The 23,582-nt window shown below is 41.3% G+C and overlaps 1 pseudogene; it reads left to right on the forward strand.

Annotated features, from left to right (window-relative positions):
• The first annotated feature begins 8,490 nt into the window (after nt 1-8,490).
• On the forward strand, nt 8,491-23,038 carry LOC122220712 (annotated as a pseudogene).
• The last annotated feature ends 544 nt before the right edge of the window (nt 23,039-23,582 follow it).

Below are 23,582 nucleotides of genomic sequence, written 5' to 3' on the forward strand. Positions count from 1 at the left end.
AGCTTGAAAGCATTGTTATCATCATCATTACTTCTCTTTAATGAGGAACGGTGCTCTAAGATTCATTGTTTCATATATTGCCGTGCACAAGCATGATTCTACACCTATCAATCGGTTCATCATGAATACCCCCATTCCTGCAGCTATGAAGACACTTAAGCTGTTTATGATTTTTTACTAAGTAAGATGCATAGAAAACTAAATGCATATGATTCCTGAGCACTATTTATCAAGAACAGGCCGCGTAAAATGGACATAGAAAAGGGCAATGAAAATATTCAATATATTCACAAGATATTCACAAAATCAAGGCCCATAGAAGTTTTTCTTTTGATGTTATTAAAAACGAAAGTACATTTGATTTGGTTGCTAAAGCAACAGGAGTAAGTAATGGTGGTGGAATCATCACCCTTTCCTCCAAAAGTCAAGACACAACTCCAGTGGGATTTTATTTTATTTTTTTTAATTGTTTTTAACGTTTATTTCTTTTTGAGACAGAGAGAGACAGAGCATGAACAGGGGAGGGGCAGAGAGAGAGGGAGACACAGAATCTGAAACAGGCTCCAGGCTCTGAGCTGTCAGCACGGAGCTCGATGCGGGGCTCGAACTCATGGACTGCGAGATCATGACCTGAGCCGAAGTCGGCCGCTTAACCGACTGAGCCACCCAGGTGCCCCAGGGATTTTAAAGGTTATTTGTACAATCTAGAAGGTTGAAAAGGAGATATACAGTCCAGAAAATACAGCTGGATAGAAAATAAGTGGCTGAAATCAAGTAGAACTTGGGAGGTGGTGAGGCATAGAAATGCCATGTGTTGCCAAACACAAAAATATTAAGCTGAAGCAAGCTATTTACTTACAACTTAAGGTATTTAGTAAAAGGCTCTAGGTTTTGAAAAGTTAAAGAATGTCCCAATCTTCTTCCCAGTCTATCTTTTCTTTTTTACAAATCTTTGTACTTCTCTGCCACTAACCAATGCAACTAATAGTTTCAATCAAACAACAGATAGTTTTGGTTGAAAATGCTAGCAAGGAAGTAGGTGAAGTGATCCTAAGTGGGTTCAGGGCTGGATAGGGAAGGTCTGGGTACTGGACACAGGTTGGGAAGAGTCCTACGCAGTGGCTTCTGAAACCAGCTCCTACAGTATCATGAAAGAGAAGTATTAAATTGGTGTACCTGGGGGGGCTCAGCTGGTTAAGCATCCGACTCTATTTTGGCTCAGGTCATGGTCTTGTGTGTTCGTGAGTTTGAGCCCCACATCAGGCTCTGCACTGACAGGTGGAGCCTGTTTGGGATTCTGTCTCTCCTTCTCTCTCTGCCCTCCCCCATTCTCTCTCTCTCTCTCTCAAAATAAATAAATAAAACCTAAAAAAAAAAAAAGAAAATTATTAAATTATCAGGAATTTTGCAAGCCTATTGTTACATATGGAAATTATTAAAAATTATATTAAACTTACAATTAAATAGGTTATATTAAAGACAAAGATGATAAACACTCAAACCCCTCTGCTTCCTGATTATTTTACAACATCTTACTATTATCTGTGCTTTTGAAGTAATTTTGTTACATTGTAGCTATAGGACAGAAATACTCCAGAAGATGTGCTGCTGGACAACTCTCCCTAATGCTGCACTCAGTGATAACACTGAGTAACTTGAAATCTGCTACACTGGAAAACATTTACCAGGACATTCACCGGTCCTCATTATAGCATACCGTCTCCGAGACTGGGCCTGCTCTTTATATCAGAACTGATTTTAGAGGCAAAATAGAATCCCATTAGCAAGTAAACACAAGAAATTGGGGCGCTCAGGTGGTTCGGTCGGTTAAGACTCCGACTTTGGCTCAGGTCATGATCTCGCCGTTGGTGCGTTCAAGCCCCGCATTGGGCTCTGTGCTGACAGCTCAGAGCTTGGAGTCTGCTTCAGATTCTGTCTCTCTCTCTCTCTCTCTCTCTCTCTGCCCCTCCCCACTCACTGTCTCTCAAAAATGAATAAATGTTTAAAAAAAATTTAAAAAAAAAGAAAGTAGATGCAAGAAATCTATAAATGTGGAAAAGAAGTACCCAAGCCAACATTTCCTCTGATCTTGCTGTCTGTAACTTTTGACCATTCAGCCATTCATGGAATGGTATTCACTGAGAACCTTCTGTCACTATACTAGGCTTTCTGGCTATAATGAAGAAGATGTGATACCTTCCTTCGGGGAGCCCATGGCCTAATATGCCACCAAAAGAGCATACAGATGATTATGACAGAGGTCGGTATGGGAGGGAAACACAAGGTTCATGGAATTACAGAAAAGGGAAACCTGTTAACGCATGTGTGGGACTAACACCATAAACAAAGCAACACTTGGTGCTGACTAAAGTAGGTTCTTGGGGAATCTTACAGGAAGAGAGCATTACGGTGCACACAGTCTTACCATGGCTCCGAGAAGCATGGGGTGTCCTTTGGAAGAGAGGCTGGGTGAAGTTGGAAGGGAGCAGGTAGCACCTACCAAAGGCATAACAGTGGAACTAGAAGGCTTTCCAGCTGAGCAATGGCCTTGTTAATGAGAAGAGCAGCCTGGTAACGGAAGTTTGCCCATTCCAGGTGATAGTCTTGCATACATTCCTACTTACAGCTCCATGCAGCTTGGCTATATGAGAACAGTTGTTTCTTTTCATTCACCCAGACTGACGGTATTTGAGAGAAGAGGGAGGGAATTTTTAGAAAAAGGAGGCCTGATCTGAATCTTTTTAAATTTTAATTTAATTTAATTTTTATTTAAATTATTTTATTTTAATTAACTTTACTTATTTTTTTATGTATTTAAAATATTAATATTTTATTTTATTTTTAATTTTAGAGAGAGAGAGAGAAAGCAAGCAGGGGAAGGAGAGAGAGAGGAAGAGAGAGAGAGAATCTCAAGCAGGCTCCACGCTCAGCGCAGAGCCTGACATGGGCCTTGATCCCACAACCCTGGGATCATGACCTGAGCTGAAATCAAGGGATGGACAACCAATCACCTGAGCCACCCAGGTGCCCCACTGAAGGGAATAAGGATGGAAGGAGGGACTAGACATAAAGCCATATCAGGTGATAACCACCCTGGCATCATGGTTAATTCCCATCTGAAAGAGGGCTATTTCTAGGATAGTTAAAAGTAGACTTGGAAGGTAAAAAGAGAGAGGAGGTAAGAGTGCAGGAAAGAGATGAGAAGCATTGCCACTCAGGTGCTGATAAGATTTTCAGTTGGTCCCTGAGATTGGGCCTGAAGCTCTAAAATAATGATTAAATTCTCATCCAATTCCTGAACAAATACTTCTAATATCAAGCAACTGAGAAGTAAATTGAAATGACATTATTAGAAGTAAGTGTCTATGTATAATAATTTTCAGTCTCTTTGCCTGAAAGAAGAGATTTCATCATCTGTATTCATTGCTTTTGAAACTGCTAAACTGAATCCTATATTTCTTCATGTTAAATTGAAGCCTGTAGTTATCAAAATGCTGACAAGTTGAGTTATTGGTTATTTTCAGGGCCCATGCAAAGACTTTTCCATTAATAACATTCACTGTGTATACTGGTAGAAGAGAATTATTTAAAGCTACCAAATGTGTTATTACAACTTATCCTGTATGCCCTAAAAGAAGTCATTTTTTACTTATAGGGGGTAAAAGGGATATTTGCAGGGGGTTGACAAATGACAAAATACCTTTGCTAATAAAAGAGAGGAAAATGTAGTAATGCAATTCTACAATAACAGCTAAAATCTCTCACTCTTTTTTGTTTTTTCAGCAAAGTTTACCATGCTCATCTCAAAAAAAATAAATAAATAAAATAAATAAGAGGTTAAACCAGAAAAGGAGAACTTAGATGAAGAAATATGTTTTAAATCCTGATTTATCATGTGGACTTAAAAATCCCTGTCAAAAAAAATTGGCCATCTATTTCCTTTATTTCATACTAAAAATGTCTCAGGCTACCAGCTTAAGTATACAAGACTGTGTCATGTGCCTTTAAGGGATAAAAAAAAATGTGTTTTAAAAAGTTCTAATTTAAACTAAAAGGGAGTGGCTCAGGGGTAAATATGGGGTAACTACTATGGGATATGGGAAGCCTTATTTGGTAAATAAGAACTTCAAGCTTCCTTTGAAGGATGTGGTTGTCTACATAAGTAGTTTTCAAACTCATATATACATCAATCCATGAACTGTATTGAGAGGTTTGACGTGCACCATTTTGAACACATCCCTTTAGACATGATACTACACAGATATAACTATATCCCACACCCCACAACACATAAACATATACACATGATCCAAGAACAGGGACATGATGACAACTTGAATTTCACTTCTCCACGGAGTTGATTTATATTGCCTGGTTATTATTGCTCTCAAGTACTGTGCTAGGCAGTGTAATAGACATAGAAAAAATACCTAATTGCTGTCCTCAAGAAGGTATCCTCTAGGAAATGAAGAGAGGCAAAAAAAAAGATAAATCAGAATATAATAAGGTAAATAATTTTGTCATAAAGGCATGGAGGGCAGTGCTGAAGAATTACCCAGAATGGAGGAATTCACTTTGCCTAGACTCAGGGAAGGCTTCACAGAAAAACTGGCACTTAAAGTAATAGGATTTTGCAAGTCAAGGTGCGGATAAGTCTGAAATTAATACATTCCAATTAGTTCTAAAAAATAAACACTATAGAAACATGATCAAAAGTTTTCCTGAACACCAGTACACTGACCACATAAGACCTTTCTGCACTGTGAGCCACTTTCTGAGGTCTTGGGTTGTTTGTTGCTACAGTAGAGCCAGTTTTATCCTTTCTAATACAATCGTGTGATTGTCTTGTTGGGGCCATAGAGTGAGATCATGGTACATAAAGGTGGGGATACAGTTTCCTTGAAAAGAGCAGATGATCTCAGTGATTGGGCCAGAGATAAGAAAGAAGGATTTTGTAAGCAAGTTGGGAGAGGGAAAATGTTCCTTTCCACTGGGGTCTTTGGTCTAAGGCAGGGAGATTCCAGGGGCATTTATGATGCTGGAAGTCATGTAAGGGGTGGTGAGTGTAACAGGCACAGAAGCTTCCATCTTGTCAGGAGAGATGGGGAAAGCCAGGAGATCCTATCAACAGGCTTGTGCCTGGTCAGAATGTAGGCTTTCTTGGTGTTGCATTTCCCTTCCATTTTCCTTAAACCATCAATAAAGCCTTGCTTTGAGTAACAGCTTGGTTTCAGCTATGCTATGGGCATTTAGGGAAGAATGTGCCTTGTTTCCAACACACCAACAAAGGAGGAAACAGTGCTCTTATCCCCGGAAGTTGCAGGCAAAGAACCACTGACCAGCTGAGGACCAGAGAGTAGGGAGTAAGTCAAAGAGAACACACACAGTGCAGTAATTCATTTCATATGGTCCTTTCCTGTCTGAAGCACAAATAAAACTAAGGTGCTAAGCATCAAAAATAGTCTCTGTCACTGGCCTACCTTCCCGATCTCAGTGAATTGCAAGAGGCAATTTCATGGTGCAAATGGAAATTTTCCACGAGGGTTACTCGGTAGGAAACATGTCATTCTGTCTTCCTGTTATCAGCTCCTGTGCTGTATTTATGCTGCAGTAACAAACAGCCCAAGAATCTCAATGGCATAAAATAAGAAAGATTTGTTCCTTATTTATCTAGGTGCTGAATGCAGGTCAGCTTGTAGCCTCTGCTCAAAGTCATGTGCTTTCCAGGACTCAGGCTGAGGGGGTATCCACCTTCTAAAACATGGCCGGTCATTGTGGCAGAGGGAAAGAGAGCACAGAAAAGTGGGCACTGGCCTTAAAGCTTCCACCCTGAAGTGACATATGTCCCCTGGAAGTGACACATGTTACTTCTGCTTACCCAACGCAAGTCCCACACCCAGGGAAAGGCAGCAGGGTCAGAATGCAGAGTTAGAGCCTGATGGTTCCCACACACTCTGCACCTTTCTCAGGAAATCCCTGGAGCACCTTGCTGAAGAGTGTGTTGTTTTAATTCAGCAAACAACAATCAGATTTTAAATGTACTGAGTAGGCTGTTATCTTTGCTGACAAGAGAAATTGTGTAAGGAGGGCTAGGTTCATAGAGAAGATGAAAAAAGGAGAGACAAAAGCGTAGTGAGGAGTAGATGATGAGTGACGTATAAGAAGAGGAGAAATAAGAGAAATGAAGGCGAGATGGCACATCAAGATAGTGAGCATCCCCCGTTCTTCCCCTGACTGGCTTTGCTACAACCTTCTATTTCTCCAGTTCTCCACTGTGGTTCACTTTTTGAGGTCCTAACTACCTCATCTGACGAAGAAAAACCCCTAAGAAAAAGGAAGCAGCAAGGAAGAGCAGGAGGGTGTGGGAAAATCCAAGACACATGATGAGTGTGGGCTACCAAAGAAGGATAAACTGAGGGGGGGAAAGCCAGGGCAAAAAAGGAGCTAAAAAAACATGGTGGCCACCCATGTAGAGTCTACTTAAGCTGGGAGAGATGCTGCGCACGATGAAACGATACAATTTGTTATTGCGGCCCTTGAAATACCAGATATTTCCCTTGCTGCATTCCTCCTGATCATGTTTGCAAAGCTCGCACTCTTGAGATAGTGTGTGTGACCCCGGGAAGACGATTGCCGGCTGGGCATTGGTGATCTCAGAAGAAATACACTGGGCCCTTTGTGTCATGGCTTGAGGGCTGGCCTGCACTGAAATAGGGCCTGGCTGGTCACACTCCTAGGTCCAGCCTTTTCCTGCCCATCTTTAAACACGCTCTGTCCTCCCACGTCCACGCAGCCGCGGTTTCAGAGAAGTTGAGCCTACTCGGTAAGGGTGGTATGACTGCATTCCAGAGAAAACCTTGCTTGTTCTGACCCGTGAGAATTAGGTTTTTTTCTTTCTTAAAGTTTTAAATTTTTGCAGCTCCACAAACCTGGTGCTAAAAATATCACTTCCATGTAACCAAAGCTGCTTTCAGTAGTACTTTGCTCCTGATCAGACCATCAGGCGTCTCGATTAAATGTCAGACTGTCTTTTCAATAAAAACCATGAAATCGTTTAGTTGAATCTACCATGAGAGAGCTTCTGCATCCTCAAAGAGAGGATGTGTAATGCCCGGGAGGAGCAAGCTGCTTCCCAACGTGCTATTAAACCTTGAAATGGCAGTGGGTTTTGTTCACCTCACAGCCTCTATTTATTATTTTTTCATGCCTTGATTGTGGAACTGTTGGGTTTTTTTTTTTTTAATTTACGTGAAGTAGAAACAGTTTTCTACAGAAAATCCACTCACTGTGTGTTACTAAGCAAGAAAACTTTGAGCACTGCAAGTGGCTCAAATTCCCTTTCAGTGTTCTGTTGTTCATCTCCTCTTTCTCTGAAATGAGCACTTCCCTTTTCTTCCTCGGAAGCTGTCATATTTTACACAGGGTAACCGCAAACCTAATCAGTGCCTCCATGTGGAAAAAAAGTTGTGTGTGTGTATGTTCATTCATAGATACAAAGAACAGATTGGCGATTGCCAGAAATGGAGGGTTGGGAGGTGAAATGAGTGAAGGGTGTCAAAGGCACAAATTTCTAATTATAAAATAAATAAGTTGTGGAGCACCTGGGTGGCTCATCCGGTTGAGCATCTGACTCTTGATGTCGACCCAGGTCGTGATTCCAGGGTGGTGGGGTCAAGCCCCATGTTGGGCTCTACACTGAGTATGGAGCCTGCTTAAGATTCTCTCCCCATCTCTCTCTTTCTCTCTCTCTCTGTCTCTCTTTCTCTTTCTCTCTCCCTCTGCCCCTCTCCCCCACTTGTGTGCTCTCTAAGATAAAAATAAATAAATAAATAAATAAGTAAATAAGTGATGAGGATATAATATACAGCATGGTGACTATAGTTAATAATACTGTATTGTATATTTGAAAGTTGCTAAGAGAGTAGATCTTAAAAGTTCTTATCACAAGGAAGAATTATTGTCATAACTATGTATAGTGACAGAATTATTGGAGTGATCATTTCACAGTATTACAAATATCATATCATTACAACATCTGAAACTAGTATAATGTTATATGTCAATTATACCTCCATTTATAAAAGTGCTGAGCCCAGTGGGTACCCAGCTTGGAAAAACCCATTGTCTGAAGGAAGCAAAGGGCATTTTTTCTTCTAGGATGATGCCTATCCCAGGTTACTGTCTTGGTGAGCAGAGAATGGGCTTTGTTTCAATCCCTACATGCCCCTTGGGTAGGCACCTTTGTAAAGCACACACACTGCCCAGCTGCACGTGTCAACTCTTACAGGTTCATACATGATATGAATGGTCCACATGTGGCTTATATATGCCAGACCAATCAGAGCCCTTCTGTGGAATTTTTTCCAACTAGACCGAATAGAGTCAGACTCTGTTGGTGAAAGTCAAAAGATGAATTTCATGAGGTATCAGTGACTGGGATTTCTACCATTTGAAAAAAAGCTATTGGTAGTAAGAAAGAATGATGCCAACATGCACAAAGAAATAAGAGAAAAAGAGGGCAAGCATTCAACCAGCCCTGAAGTTACTGTTTCCAGAAACGCCCGCGACCAGCAGCATCCTGCCCTTATCATGGGTGGGTGGTTTGGTTGTTCAGCCCTCCCTTGGATTCTATGAGTCAATAGACAACCCTTTTGCTTAACTTCTTTGAGCTGGGTTTGCATCATGGCAGCTTAAGGGTCATGAAAAAAATGCAACAGTACTGCAAAGAGCAGCCATATATCATGGCAGCCGATGTTTCCAAAGGTGGCTCTGTCTTGCAGAGATCAGTCTCTGACCAGCCATGGAGGAGGTAACTACAACCTAGACACAGAGAGGTGTGTGCTTGTTAAATGATTAAGAAGTGACAATTCCGTATTTCTATCTGGATGACCTTATGTAAGTCTTGAGACCTCTGTTTCTACATCTGTAAAAAGGGAATTTTAATAGTTTCCATCTCATAGATTTGTTGACAAGATTAGAGGTAACAACACGTGTAAGTATTTGGGATAGTGCCTGGCACTCGATAAAGGTTAGATATGATTATTATTCTTTTATTATTTCCAGTGTCAGAATGGTTCTTGACATAGGATAGGCACTAGTAAGAGTTGCAATGGATAGAAAACCTCATTTTAACCCTAACTCCACAGCTAACATTCTTTGACCTTAGGTAAGGTATTTTTTTGATCCTCAATCTCCTCGTATATAAATGGGAAAAATAATATTTTTTGCAGGTTCATTGAAAGATAACATGAAATAGCATGTATGAACAAATTTTATAAACTCTAAACTCTACCCAACTATAAAAGATGAATGATTAGAAAGATGAATCTGTTTGCTTCTTTTCAAAGATGTTAAGATACCAGTATTTTAATAACTAAAAAAGAAGTGAGATTTTGAAAACTAACATTCATTTTAGATGCCATAGGTACTATATGTTCTAAAAATAGAAACTTTTTGCTACATTAGAATCAATAAAACTATTTTTTTAATGTTTGTTTATTTATTTATTTATTTATTTATTTCGAGAGGGAGAGCGGGAGCCAGCGAGGAAGGGGCAGAGAGAGAGAGGGAGAGAGAGAATCCCAAGCAGGCTCCACTCCCACTGCCAGAGCCCAAAGCAAAGCCCAACAGGGGGCTTGATCTCAGGACTGTGAGATCATGACCTGACCTGAAATCAAGAGTCAGACACTTAACTGACTGAGCCACCCAGGTACCCCTCAATAAAACTATTTTAATTTTCATTTGAAAAAAAATGTGTCCTTTAAACATTTGTCCTTTTCTTGAATTTGCCCACATGCAAAAATCTTGCTTTCCCTTCATGAGACACTGTTGGAGAAATTTGAGGATATTCCAAGCTCAGCCTGGGAAAATAGCAATTTTAAAATTACAAGTCAAATTTTGGCATGATGTTTAAAACATTAGCCTGCATACAACAAAAGAAGCTTCAAATCATACCATCTGTTTGTTGTTGTTGTTGTTGTTTTTTGCACACTAGTATTTGATAAGTGGAGATTTAAAAAATAAAAGTGAATACAATCATCTCTGGACTGTTTCAGTGAAAGAGCAGCCTGACCAAAAAAAAAAAAAATCTATTGTTTTTATAGCAAGTTTGCAGAAGATGTTCAGCAGAATAAATTCAAGTTAAAGAATAAAATTGTGTGACAAAAAATTTTGATAATAGACAAGTTGAACACAGCACTACAACATCCCATTTCTCTTTTAATTTAGAACATCACCATCTGTTTCCATCACACACCCCTCCCCTCTTAACCTGAACATTTGCAAGGAAGGAACTAGAAGGTGGAAGGGACTAGAGAAAGCCCGGGTTTCTGACTCAGCCATTTTCAAGCATGGTCACAGATCTGCTCAGAGTAGCTCCTTGGTGATGTGGTCCCAAGGTTGTGGCAGACACTATTGACTGCCTTCCAGCAACACTTTCCTTTGCTTCCTTGCTAACAAAATCTCAATTTGTTCCAGTTCTCGATATGCCTAGCCCTGGGGAAAACTTGTGATTGGTCTGTCAACTCCTTGCTACTACAGGTGGTGGAAATGACCCAGTTCCGGCCAATGTGCGATAAGAGGAGTCTGCTGGGGAGCTTTGAGACAGTCTCCCATCAGACAAAGGGGGAAAGGCCCATGAGGACAACCCTTCTGTCTTTGAACACTTAGGTGAAGATAAGATGCTTGGAGCTGCTGCAGACCTTTGGGAAGGTATGATGGGAAGACAAGTCCATCAGAGACACTGACTCAGTGGCTGAGCCATGTTGAGCGGCTGACCCACTCCGGAAACTCACATCTCTGGACTTCTTGTTACCTGGGTAATTAAATGACTTTATTGGATAAAATGCTGTTAGGTGTTTTGTTACTTATAAGGAAAATCACCCTAACTGATAATAGGGTCTTCCACAAAAAAAAATTTCACCCCCTGCTTTTCCTCCCTTCTGCCCCATAATATCCACACAAATACTAAGCTGTGCATTTAGAAGCAAAGAATGTCAGAATTGAAAGGTACTCTACATCTCCAATTAACATGATAAAGTAAGAAGTTCAGAAGTGATTCCCCTTGTTTAAAGAGTTGAGCCATGATAGGGCAAATGCCTTAGGGAAAGGAGAAACATACCTAAATCACCTGAACTTTGGTGTGAGTCACGGTTTCAAAATGATTTCCTAGGAGTAGATTTGTCTGTGGACAGAGAATATTAAACACTAGGAAAGTGTGAGGAGATTATCTTTAAGAAACAGAATCTGGAGGCTTCAAGATCAATGTCTTCTTCAATTTTTGTATGGCCAGACCTTAAGAAAGTTTTTCCACATGTGAGATGAAGAATGCATTTTTCCAAGTTGCTTTCCAGAAATATACAACGAGAATTTCCTCCAGAAGGCATGAGGGCTCTGGCCTCACCACACCCGTGGTGTGCTAGACCCCTATCTGTTCCTTAGCAACACAGAGGTTATTAAGTTCATATAACCCTTTGAAAGAGGTTTTAAACAAACAAACAAACAAACAAACAAACAAACAGCTAAAATAAATACTACTAGGAGCATCAGAGACCAGTTTCCAAAGCTGCAAACATTTCTGAACTCGTGCAATCCAATTCTACAATAGCCCTGTAGATGCAACCCGACCAATCTAGTCATCTGAGTTGTTGGCTTAGAAGATTTTCCTTGAAATTTTGACAATTCTTTCTTCCATTTTTTGCCTCAAACTTTTATGAAAACAGAGATTATTTTGATCAGAGAGAATATATTCTTTTAATTTAATTATAAAAACAATACATGTTTACATGCATGCCTGTCCTCTACAGCGCACATCCCTAGCTCTGTTTAACAAGGTACGCAGATCATAGTAGGTGCTCAGTAAATATGTGTGACCTATGCCTGAAGAAATGCAGAAAACTTGCAAAAAGCATAAAAACAGAACTTTAGAGAAACTCCTTATTCTATACATTTATTTGTAGACAGTCAAATCTTGTTCCACAAATATGTGGGGTTTTTTTCATGTTTTTACTTGTCTTTGAAGAGAGAGAGCATGAGTGAAGGAGGGGCAGAGAGAGGGCAGGGACAGAGGATCAGAAGCAGGCTCTGTGCTGACAGCAGCGAGTGACTGATGTAGGGCTTGAACTCACAAACTGTGAGATTGTGACTTGAGCCAGAGCTGGTCACTCAACCGACTGAGCCACCCAGGTGCCCCCACAAACATTTTTTCTCTATATATTTTAAATCGTCTTATTTCTTTTTTCAATAAAGGGGAATCCTATTATAGTTGTTGTTTTCTGAAAATGCTGGTCTCTCTGGAAAATTTCGACTGTACTATCCTCTACTATTAAAAGGAACAGAAGGAATGTAAACTGCTCCCACAAGCTTACACATGTGATGGAGACAAATCTAAGTTTTCTGGCTGCCACTATAAGTTTCCCTACTCCACTAGGTAGGTCAGTCTAAGACATTTGGTAGAGTTTTATAGTTCAACTAGAACAATTTCAAAAGCTGATGTAATCAGAGTAAGTAAATAATAAATGTTCTCCTTCATTTGCTGTTACATGGGGTAAACGGAAGTCATAGCATATTTACTTTGCTCACTTGAAGAGTGATTTATGCACTGATGTTACCAACCTTGTTTCTGGGGCTGATAGCATTATACATGCAGCTCAGGAAGTAAATGAGGAGCCTGTCATTGAAACTTCCCAAAACTGTCCTCATTAGCAACATGAGTTAGCAAACACGATATTGATGCTGCTGTACCAATTCCAGCTTGGGCACACGCTATTCTAGTACATCGTCTCCTGCAGACCCTCTGTGTGGTCAGGGCAGAAACACTAGGAGGAAATCATTTAGAATTTAATTTTAAGATTCTTTAGGCAGACCATTATAAAATTTTATTGCAGCCATCAACAGGGAGCCACAAAGGGATACAACAGGACTTGAGTTCAAATTACAGTCCATTTCTGATCATGTATGCCCACATTACTTGCACACTGGATTGTCCTTACCCTTGGCAAAATTGTCCTGGAAAAAACAGGAAAATAAGGATAGTTTGTCTTAAGTTCCAGTTTCCCCATCTAGCATTCATTCAACAAATATGTATCCTTTTAGGTGAGGGGGACCCTGCAGACCACAAAGCAGACTGCCTGTGCTCAGGGGTCTTTGTTTGTTAGGCAGGAACCATAAACAAATCAATAAGAAATATATAATATGATACTGAATAACCATAAATGCTACAATGAAGAATAAAGGAGGGTGAGGGGATGGGAGTGATATTTCAGATAGGGTTCTCAAGGGGAGAGGTGACTCTGAGCGGGAAAGCAGATAAACTGAGGAAGCAGCTGCCTAGAGGAAGCATTCCAGGCTAATGGAACAGCAAGAACAAAGGACCTGAGGCAGGTCCTCAGTTGGCATATAAGAACCAGCAAAGAAGCAGTGTGATAAGCAGAGTGAGCCAGGGGTCAGGTCTGTGAACTAGGTTCAGAGAGATAGCCAGGGACACAATCATGCAGGGCTTGGAGGTCCCAGAGAAGACTCTGGGTTGGTTCTAAACGCCAGTGATGTGACTGGAGGTTATTGCAAGACAGTGACACGATCCAATGTGCCTTTTAAAAGAATGATCTGGCTGCAGTTTGGAGACTAGATGGAGGTGTGGGGTGCAAGGAGGAGGAGGAGGCTGAAACTAGAAATAGGAAAACCAGTTAGGGGATTATTACAGAAATCTTCCAGAGACAGGATTTCTGGTTGGGTTAGATATGGAGTGGAAACGAAAGAGAAAAATGCAGAATGACTGGTTAAAAGCCTCACCAACTGAGTAGTACTATCAGTAAAGAAAAAAAAAAAAAACAGGGGGCCAATTTTGAACATAAGTGTGAAACTATAAGAAAATCCCTCTTGATGGGGATGTGTATTGTAGATGTGCACGCTGGACCCAGCTATTACCAAAAAAAGACATTAAGGGTGGAAAGGCCCGGTTAAGATGATCTCATATGCCCTTATGAGGCCTTATAGTGTGGGATCCTCAGAGATTTGAGGGGCCGATGCCACATCTGCTATCAGAGATGGCAGAGAGGTGGGGGACACATGTACCCACCATCGTACAACAGCACAGCACCCAGAAAAGGAGATTGTTGTGAAGGAAGACAAAGTGACTGTCAGGCATTCTAGTAACCCCAGAACATCAAGATCAGTTACGTAGTCTGGGAGACCGGAAAGGAAGGCAAACCAGAGAACATCGCACACTGGATTCTACCTTATTCATACTGAACAATGTGTGCTTTTCGCATCCTACTGTTGATGCCCTACTGAGGCTACTGAAACCATTGCTGTGGTTAGAGGCCCTGACTGAGGAGATGTTCTTGGATAACTCACGGCGAAACATTAACTTCAGCAAGGATGGACAGAAGGGCACCCCTAGAAATAGGTCCTCAGGGATGTGTTCAAGTTAAAATGAGGGGATGTTGTAGGAGAAGCAAAGAAACTGTGAACTGAAGATGAAGAATGTGTGGACCTTGATAAAGAGAGATTGGCTGCTGGTTTGGAGGGGCCAAAAGGAAGGATTGTACAAGCTGAACAGATCAGTCTTTGTCTGAAGCTGTGTCAGTGGGAAAAAAAATTGCTGCAAAGTCAAGGCTAAGAAAAGATCTGCAATCGAGATTGATGTAGATGATGATGTGGCTGCCCTGAAACAGAGGCTCTGGGGGGATGTTGAGGTAACTATGGCCCAAGATATATCATCAGCAGAATTGGGGGTAGGATCAGAAATACAGTAAACTGTTTCCAAGAATACTTTTGCAATTCTTCAATCTGTAAAGGCCAGAGAAGAATGAAATATACCTTATCCCAAATATAGTATCTGTAGATCCCATGTTGTATACCAAATAGCCTGTCCCAGCTGCCTATAACAGATATGACCAGGAGACGTTCAAAGGAAAAGAAGAAATGGAAGTCTTCCAAAATGATGTTGTGGTACCTACCAGGGAAGGGAAGGCCACTGAAATCTGTAACAGAGGATGACTCATCTGCCCATAAGACCCAGACTCCTGAACACAGCCAGTTCTGAGACCGGTTTCTCAAATCAGGCTTCCACCAAACGAGACAAAAGAATCTTTAGCACCCATGATCATAAATTAAGCACCTACTATCTCTTTAAACACCATGCTTAATGCAAAAGACCTTCTACAGTCTCTGAATTTGTCACATCAGGTGAAAAGGAAAACAAGGCTGCCAACGAGAAAATGAAACTATGATTCCGAGTAGAAAAGAGCAGATGCAGCCAAAGGGCTGAGTTCCTTATAGAGTAGCAGTTCACTTAAGTGAACCCTTAAGCAGCCGGCTCCTTAAGCACATGCCTCAAGAGTCGGGGGCACCAGGTTGTACCATTTGTCATACAGGGTCCTGTCTGGCAGTCCAAAGATTGGCCATGGCTTTTGCCTGACGGATCACCAGTTGAAATATTTGTCAAATTTAAAGAATTTTGTCTCAACTATGATGAAATTTGTCTAGATCTAAATGTCCAGCAATAGAATGAAACAGTGTTAGAACTCAGTTATCACAGTGGCACCTGGGTGGCTCAGCCGGTTAAGCGTCTGACTTCAGCTCAGGTCATAAACTCGTGGTTCGTGAGTTCAAGCTCCACGTCTGGCTCTGTGCTAACAGCTCAGAGCCTGGAACCTGCTTTGGATTTTGTGTCTCCCTCTGTCTCTGTTCCTCCCCCGTTTGCACTCTGTCTCTCTCCCTCTCAAAAATAAATAAAGATTTGAAAAAACTTAAAAAAGAAAACTCAGTTATCACAAAATTTCTTTGGATAGATCAGTTTTCTTAGAGTTCTAAGAAACATTGATAGCTACGTGGTAAAACATACAGCACACTTGAGATTCTGAATTTTCTCCTGTTTCTGGAATTTGGATCAAGACACATGGATATATCTTGACCTAAAGGCTGAGTGAGGCTCAAGCTTTATGAATTTACCAAAACTTACAAATGAAGGTCACAGATTGATCTTTTAACAAGACCTTATTTAATGCTTTGAGGAGAACCCTGATTAATATACTTATGTTCTGTGGTTTTTATCTTTTCCTGTGGTGTCCTCCCAACTCCTGAATTTCTTCTCTATTTCTTCATCTGCTAGAAGGCCCTCCTCTCCCTCCCACTCCTGTGTTCAGGGAGCGACATATAGCAGAACCCCCTGCCACGCTTCCAGCTATGTGATGCTACTGCTAATCGAAGTGCAGGTTGAAAAACAAGATATTATTTGTTATTTCTCATTGTAAGTTTTGTAATTACCACGACTGCTGTTTAGAACACGTTGGAACTACCACTAGTCTGAAGCCCAACCTCTGAATGATGTGTGTCTAATCACAGAATGGAGTGGCAGTGTTGTAAATGTCACCCCACTCTACTGCTCTGATATATGCCCTCATTAAAGTTGAGGAGAAGAAATTTAAATACCAGGGTTGAGCTCCTGAGCAATCATGCCATTTCTGTTGATCACCTAATGAAAATTTATGGCATTTAACAGCGAAGAGATAAGTTTACCTGGGGATGCTAGCTTCCATTTCCAGAAAAGGCCTTCCACCACACTTGCCCTTACAGTGTGTTTTAAGATTCTCCTAATTGCAGAAAGCACTGTAGGACCGAGGAGAGGTTGGGCACTTTAGTTCTGCAATTTTATTACCAGTGATACACATAAAATTTAGATACTGGTAAGCATCATGAGAACCCTGAAAATTGAAACGTAGAGGCCAAAGTAAAGGCAAACTTTGCTTGATCTGTTTTAGACTATGCCTATACTATTTTCCTAGGGTCCCACAGATGTGATGTTTAATAACAACTATTAAAAAAAGCAAATATGGAGTATAAATATGAGCATAGAAACAGCCACACAGTGAAAAACCATTAACACCTTAAAAAGAAGCAGAGAGAGACATGTATCACATATTTGAAGTGGGTAAGAATTATGTCATCCCCAGAATCCAATTTGTGAGAGGAAATAAATATTCCCAGGAAGCCACAGGAACTCTTTCTAGTGGGGTGATTGTGGACTGCAACAGCACCCACTGCCTGTGCTGCGCATCGCTTGGCCTTTCTGGTTTGGCATGGGCCAGTGGGACAGGGGGTGCAGGTGGCTGACGCCACTCTGCTCTTGTCTATGCTCTTTGTTCAATAGACTGGGTCTGTGGTCTCCTTCTCGGCTGAATCTGTAGAAGTGTGGCAAGCCAACCTGGTAGTGTTGTAAGTGGCCGCGCTGCCCCTTAGTGACTGTTTGCTTCAAGGAAAGCCTGACCAACAATAGATTAAGAAAAGGAGAATGTTCAGAGCGCCTGGGTGGCTCAGTCACTTGAGCATCTGACTCTTGATTTCGTCTCTGGTCATGATCTCACAGTTTGTTGAGTTCAAGCCCTGAGTTTGGGTCTTCACTGAGTGCAGAGCCTGCTTGGGATTCTCTTTCTCTCCCTCTCTCTCTGCCCCTCCTATTTTCTCTGTCTTTCTCTCTCTTTCAAAAGACAGAAAAGAAAAGAAGAGAAAAGCAAAGAAAAGCAAAGCAAAGCAAAGAGAAGAAAAGAAAAAGAAAAGTTTATTTTCCTCCACTGGACATAGGCAACTGCCATGTTAAGTCAGCAACATGTCTGTGCAAAAATTCTTCAGGCTTCTTGGCCAAAGGATGGCTGCTGTGGTTCTAGGCATCACATCTTATTTCAAGGCAGGTTGAAGCAGTGAAAGCAGATCAACTATCTGCCTGGTTTTATTTTTTCAGGAAAGCAAAGCTTTCTCAAAACCTGCCCCCCCCTTTCTTCTGTGTATTATTGACCCTAACAGGGTCACACCACCCTGGGCTTAAGGGAGACGAGATATCCAGTTTTGAAAGAAAAGAACTAGATTGGTATGATTGGTCCAGACTAGACCAGATTAGTCACAATACACTCCTGAGCTGCTTCCCTGCCTCTCTGCACTGGACAGGAGTTCCATAGGGGAGACACAAAGGGAGGATAGTTTGGGTGGACAACAGTTGTGCCTGCCACTTGAACTAATGTAGCGAGTCCTAGCTTCCCAGCTCCCAAAGACCAGTCAGTAGCTGACCCCATTCTTCCCTTGCTTGCATGTCAATTGTATCTCATACTTGAACTGGCAAATGAAGAGACGATTGGGGGTATTACGAAAACAACTTCCAGTTCTGCAGAAACCGTAAGACTAACCTAAAAGAAAAAACTATTAGAGTTGTCACAATCAAGAACTTAAGATACACCAGTTTCTGAAATCCTTCTCTTTTCTTTATTCTAGAGGTGAAATACCAGACTTAACATCAAATGCTTAGAAGAGAATGACATTAGGTGGACATCTAGAGTCTGAAGCCACCACAAACTTAACTTTGCAGAAAATCAAACATAATAAGTTTCCTTCAAGTAAGAGTACTATATCCTCTCTTAAGAAATAGTTGGGATTATTACTTGTATTTTGGCAAATTGGTACAAGGAAAGGCAACCCATCTGGTCTGGAGGGGAAAGAGTTTTCCAAATGCTAACATTGGACCTACTCCCTCAAGAGCTAGGGTACAGGTATATAAGCTTTGCATTCTCTTTCACCTGTCAAACCCCTACAGATCCCTCAAGACCCTGCTTACCAATAACTTTCTTTACAAAATCTTTCATAGAATTCTCAAAGCTAGTCAAACCATCTGTAGTCTTACAGCCCTTCTTCATATTTCTGATTTAACTGTTACCACTGACTGACACGCTGGAATTATTTACTTAGCCCTGACTAACCAACCAGGTTAGGAACTTATCCAGGGGAGTAGTTTTGTTCCAAACACTTCGGACAAATTGGGAAGCACAGTAGTAAGTTCTCAACATATTTTTACTGAATAAAATTACAAACTTGAATAATTAACAACCTACAAATTGAAGCCCCATATCTTCATTGAAACTCTCAAAAAATTAAAAATGCATTCATGGTCTCCAAAAAGAGGTTAGCAAAGTAAAAAGCAAATGCAAACCAAGAAAAATATTTGCAACTCCTATCATGTAAAAATGGTTTATTTTTCTAACATTAAAAACTCCTAAAAAAATTGAGATGAAAAAGATCAACAAGACAAAACATAACCAGGCAAGGACATGGACAGACAGATCATGTAAAAAGAAGTATAAAGGAAACCTTAGGGGAGCTTGGGGGGCCCAGTTGGTCGAGCATCCAACTCTTGATTTGGGCTCAGGTCATGATGTCACTGTTCACGTCGTGAGATGGAGCCCACAAGGAGAATCCCTGCATGGGATTCTCTCTCTCCCTCTCTCTCTGCCCCTCCCCTGTTCCCAACATGAGTACCTGCACGTGCACCCTCTCTCGCTCTCTCAAAATAAATAAATTTAAAAAAAATAATAAAGGAAAACTTAAACCAACGTAAAGATGTTCAATCTTATCCATAACTTTTTAAATGCTAATGAAAACTATACTGGGATGCCATCCTCATCCATCATACTGGCAAACATTCAGAAGTTCAACAACACCCTCTCTGTTAGTAAAGCTGTAGGGAAATAGGCATTTCTGGTAGAATGCAAATGGCACGGTCCCTAGAAGGGCCATGTGGTGGTAACTATGCAACATTAGAAATGTTTCCTCACTCTAACCCAGATCTCATACTTCTGGAAACTGATCCTACAGAAGTGCCTGCACAGCTACAAGGTGGCATATGCACAAGTGCTACATTGTGGTATTGACTGTAAGAGCATAAGAAGAGAAGCAGCCCGTTTCCATAAATGGAGGATTGGTGACGTCAACCATGGAACGTCTCACAACAGAATCCATACAGCTGGGAAAGAGTGAGGTTCCCTTCTCTGTTGTGCTGGAGGAAGGCATCCAGGACAGATGGTTGAGTGGAAAGGCAAAATTCACAATAGTGAACACACTGGGATGCCTGTGGTGTCATAAAAGGGAGGGTAAATTTATTTTTGTTTATTTTTTTAAATGTTTACTTTTGAGACAAAAAGAGAGAGTGTGTGTGCACATGAATGGGGGAGGGGCACAGAAAATGAGAGAGAGAGAGAGAGAGAGAGAGAGAGAATCCCAAGCAGGTTCAGTTCTGCACTATCAGCACAGAGCCCAACATGGGGCTCGATCCTACAAGCTGTGAGATCATGACCAGAGCTGAAATCAAGAGTCAGACACTCAACTGAGTGAGCCACTTAGGCACCCTGTTTTATTTTTGTTTATAATTGCATAAAGTACTGAAGGTGTATACTTCGAGGGGAGGGAGGAGATCAGAGAACAGGGCGGGTAGAGTGGAAGCAGAACTTCTCATCGCATGCCATTCTCATTTTTAAAACCTGTGAATTATTACTTATTCCAAAAATTAAGTCATAATTTTAAAATCTTACATTTTGCACACAGGTTTTGGAGCCAGATTCTATGTCTTTTTATCTCTGCCTCACCTCTTACTACATCAGTGAATTTGGGTAAGCTTCTTAACCTCTCTGAAGAAGATTTTGAGGAGTTGATAAATGCAAAGAAACAAAGCCTAAAACAGAGTAAGTTTTGTGTAAGTTTTGGCTGTTATTAATACTGTATTTAATAATAATAATGTTGAAGAACTCTGGGTAATGCTTTTGTGATAAGATTTCCGGAATCTTCCTAATATTCCCGTGTGACAATGGAGTACTACGTGGCAATGAGAAAGAATGAAATATGGCCCTTTGTAGCAACGTGGATGGAACTGGAGAGTGTTATGCTAAGTGAAATAAGCCATACAGAGAAAGACAGATACCATATGTGTTCCCTCTTATGTGGATCCTGAGAAACTTAACAGGAACCCATGGGGGAGCGGAAGGAAAAAAAAGAAAACAAAAGAGGTTAGAGTGGGAGAGAGCCAAAGCATAAGAGACTCTTAAAAACTGAGAACAAACTGACGGCTGATGGGGGATGGGGGGGGGGTGATGGGTATTGAGGAGGGCACCTTTTGGGATGAGCACTGGGTGTTGTATGGAAACCAATTTGACAATTAATTTCATATAATAAAAAAAAATATTCCCGTGTGATAGGTATACTCTGTTTCTCTTTTCAAAGATAATAAAATGAATGCCAGGAGAAATAGTGATTAATCCAAGAGGGCACTGAGTCAGAGCCAAGTACCAATGCAGGAGCTGACACCTGGGTACTGCCATCTCGTTCCACGTCACACATATGGGAACAGTATGAGACCAGTGCATTGATTTCTATTCCTTTCTACCAAGTCAGAGAATATAATACATCTGATTTTGAGGTATTAGGAATGTGCAAACCGTTTCAAGATGAGCAAGACATCTGCAAAACACAGCCCCTGAAAGTAACTGCTACAATTCTTGATGAAATCTTCCTACTAATTTTCTAGTTGCCCAGAAAACAGGGGTTACCACGAGGCTGGGAGTTTCTAAGGAGAAACTTTAACTACAGGCAACAGGTTCAGCTGTAATGCTTGTGTTTACAGTGCTGAACATGCCCACCCTCTGATTGTCTATTTTTAAAAATAAGAATTGCTAATGCCAAAATGATAGAATTAGCTGGGCACTGTCAGATCATTTGTCAGCCCCCTTTGGATGGCTCAGTTTGCCTTCTTCTGTGGAAAATGAATATCTACATGACATTTTGCTATTTGAATTATCAGATATATCAGATAACACCGATTCAAAACAGTACAAAGAAACATTTCAGGTTTTCTTTCTAATCAAAAAACGAAGCCTAACACATGGTGAAGAAATTGTGCCCCCTGCTGATTTAATTTAATATCAATATCATCATCTTAAAAAAATTTTTTTTGAAACCTCCAGGACTGCAGGAGAATGCTTGTGTCTTCAAGGTCAGTAATTTTAGTGTCCTCTCGGATTCTAAGGCAGCCTCTGTCAGCAATTAAGAGCTCTTTTCTTGATATCGACCTTGGAGGAAAAGGAATCAAAAGAGGAATACTTCCTTTTGTGAGCCATATAAGAACCTTCTCAGTATTCCTCATACCTTTGTCGCCTCTGAATGGGAGAAGCAGGCAAGACAAAAAGCTTAGGGAGACGTGTGGGCTGATGGTGAGCACAGCCCCTTGTGATTACTTTCACTTTTATTAGGACACAAAGGACGTTAGAACTCCGTTCCAACTATCAGGAGAAATAAAAATGCTCCTTGTGATTGATTGAGTTTATTCAGTCTGAGAATACTATCATTGCCGTGAATAGCAATCATGATCATACATTCAAGGCGACTGGAAGTCATTTTTTTAATTTGGTATGAACGACCTCTTCAGATTCTAAATGTGTCCTTTGAAAGGGCTCCAGCCCTGGACAAAATAGTGAACTATAAACGTAGCAACTGCAGCCCAACCCTCCCCTCTTCTGGGATCCTCATATTTGTCTTGATGTCTTGGGCCCTTCCTTGCCTATTACCTTTCAACCTGAACTTTCGATCTATTTCCTTTTCTGGTCTGGTACTAATTTCCAAAAGTGGCCAAGCAATCCTTCAGGAAGTTTTCATTGACAGAGCTTATACTCTTCTCTGCAATGAACGGAATGTTTATGGCCTCCCCAAATCCATAGGATGAAGCCCTAACCCCACTGCTATGGTATTTGGAGGTGAGGCCTTTGGAAGTTTAATCAGGTTTAGATAAGATCATGAGAAGGGAGATCACATGATGTGACTGACGCCTTTACAAGGGCACATGGAGAACAGAAAGCTTTCCCTCCACCATTTTAGGATACAGTAGGGTAGCCTTCTGCAAATCAGGGAGAAGGTCCTCACCAAGAACCCAACCATTCTGTCACTCTGATCTTGGATTTCCAGCCTCCTGAACTGTAAGAAATAATTGACTATGGTTTGAACCCCCCCCCCCCCCCCCCCCCCCCCGCGGTACTATTTTGTTATGGCGGCCTGAGCTAAGACATTCTCTCAAAGGAACACATCTTTAGGAGAAAGTCCTGAACTTAGAAAGGACTTCAATGGCGCATCCACCCTTGGAGAAGACAATGCAGGAGGTGTTTGGAGTAGAGGGCAGCTCCTCATGCCTCTCCCAGCAGAGGCCATGGGCCACATCACTGCTTTTCTGCAACTGTGAAGAAAGCAACATTTTCCAGTCCAAAGGATGTAAAATTTTGTTCTAGATTCAAGTAACACGTAAGTAGGAAAAATTGTCTCCCTCCCCCCGCCCCCATCCCTTAGAAGGACTTTCAGTCTTCCCAGGGTCCCTTTGTTCTTTAATTATGGTTGCCAGATTTAGCGAAGAAAAAGTACAGGACACTCAGTTAAATCTCCATTTAAGACAATAATTTATCATTTACATTTATTGTTTATCTGAAATTCAAATTTAACTGGAGTCCAGCATTTCATGTGGCGACCCATCTTTGATTTCACTGCTTTGTTTTCCAGGGCATTCTAAATCCCCCCTGAGCTACTACTAAGCCAGAAGGGGAAGGAGGCCCAGGTCACCGCCGCCGCTGTGTCGGGCGCTGGCTCCCTCTAGCGGCCGTCAGGGACCTCTCACCCGCCGAGGAGGTGCCCTCTGAGCAGCGGCTACCCTGCGCTGGGGCCTGGGAGAAGCTCAGACACCACACCCTCAGGGGCGTTCTCCAAGCAGTGGGGAAAGCGCCCAAGTTCAAAGC

This window comes from Panthera leo, chromosome B2 (assembly GCF_018350215.1).
Source record: "Panthera leo isolate Ple1 chromosome B2, P.leo_Ple1_pat1.1, whole genome shotgun sequence".
NCBI classification, from domain to species: Eukaryota; Metazoa; Chordata; class Mammalia; order Carnivora; family Felidae; genus Panthera; species Panthera leo.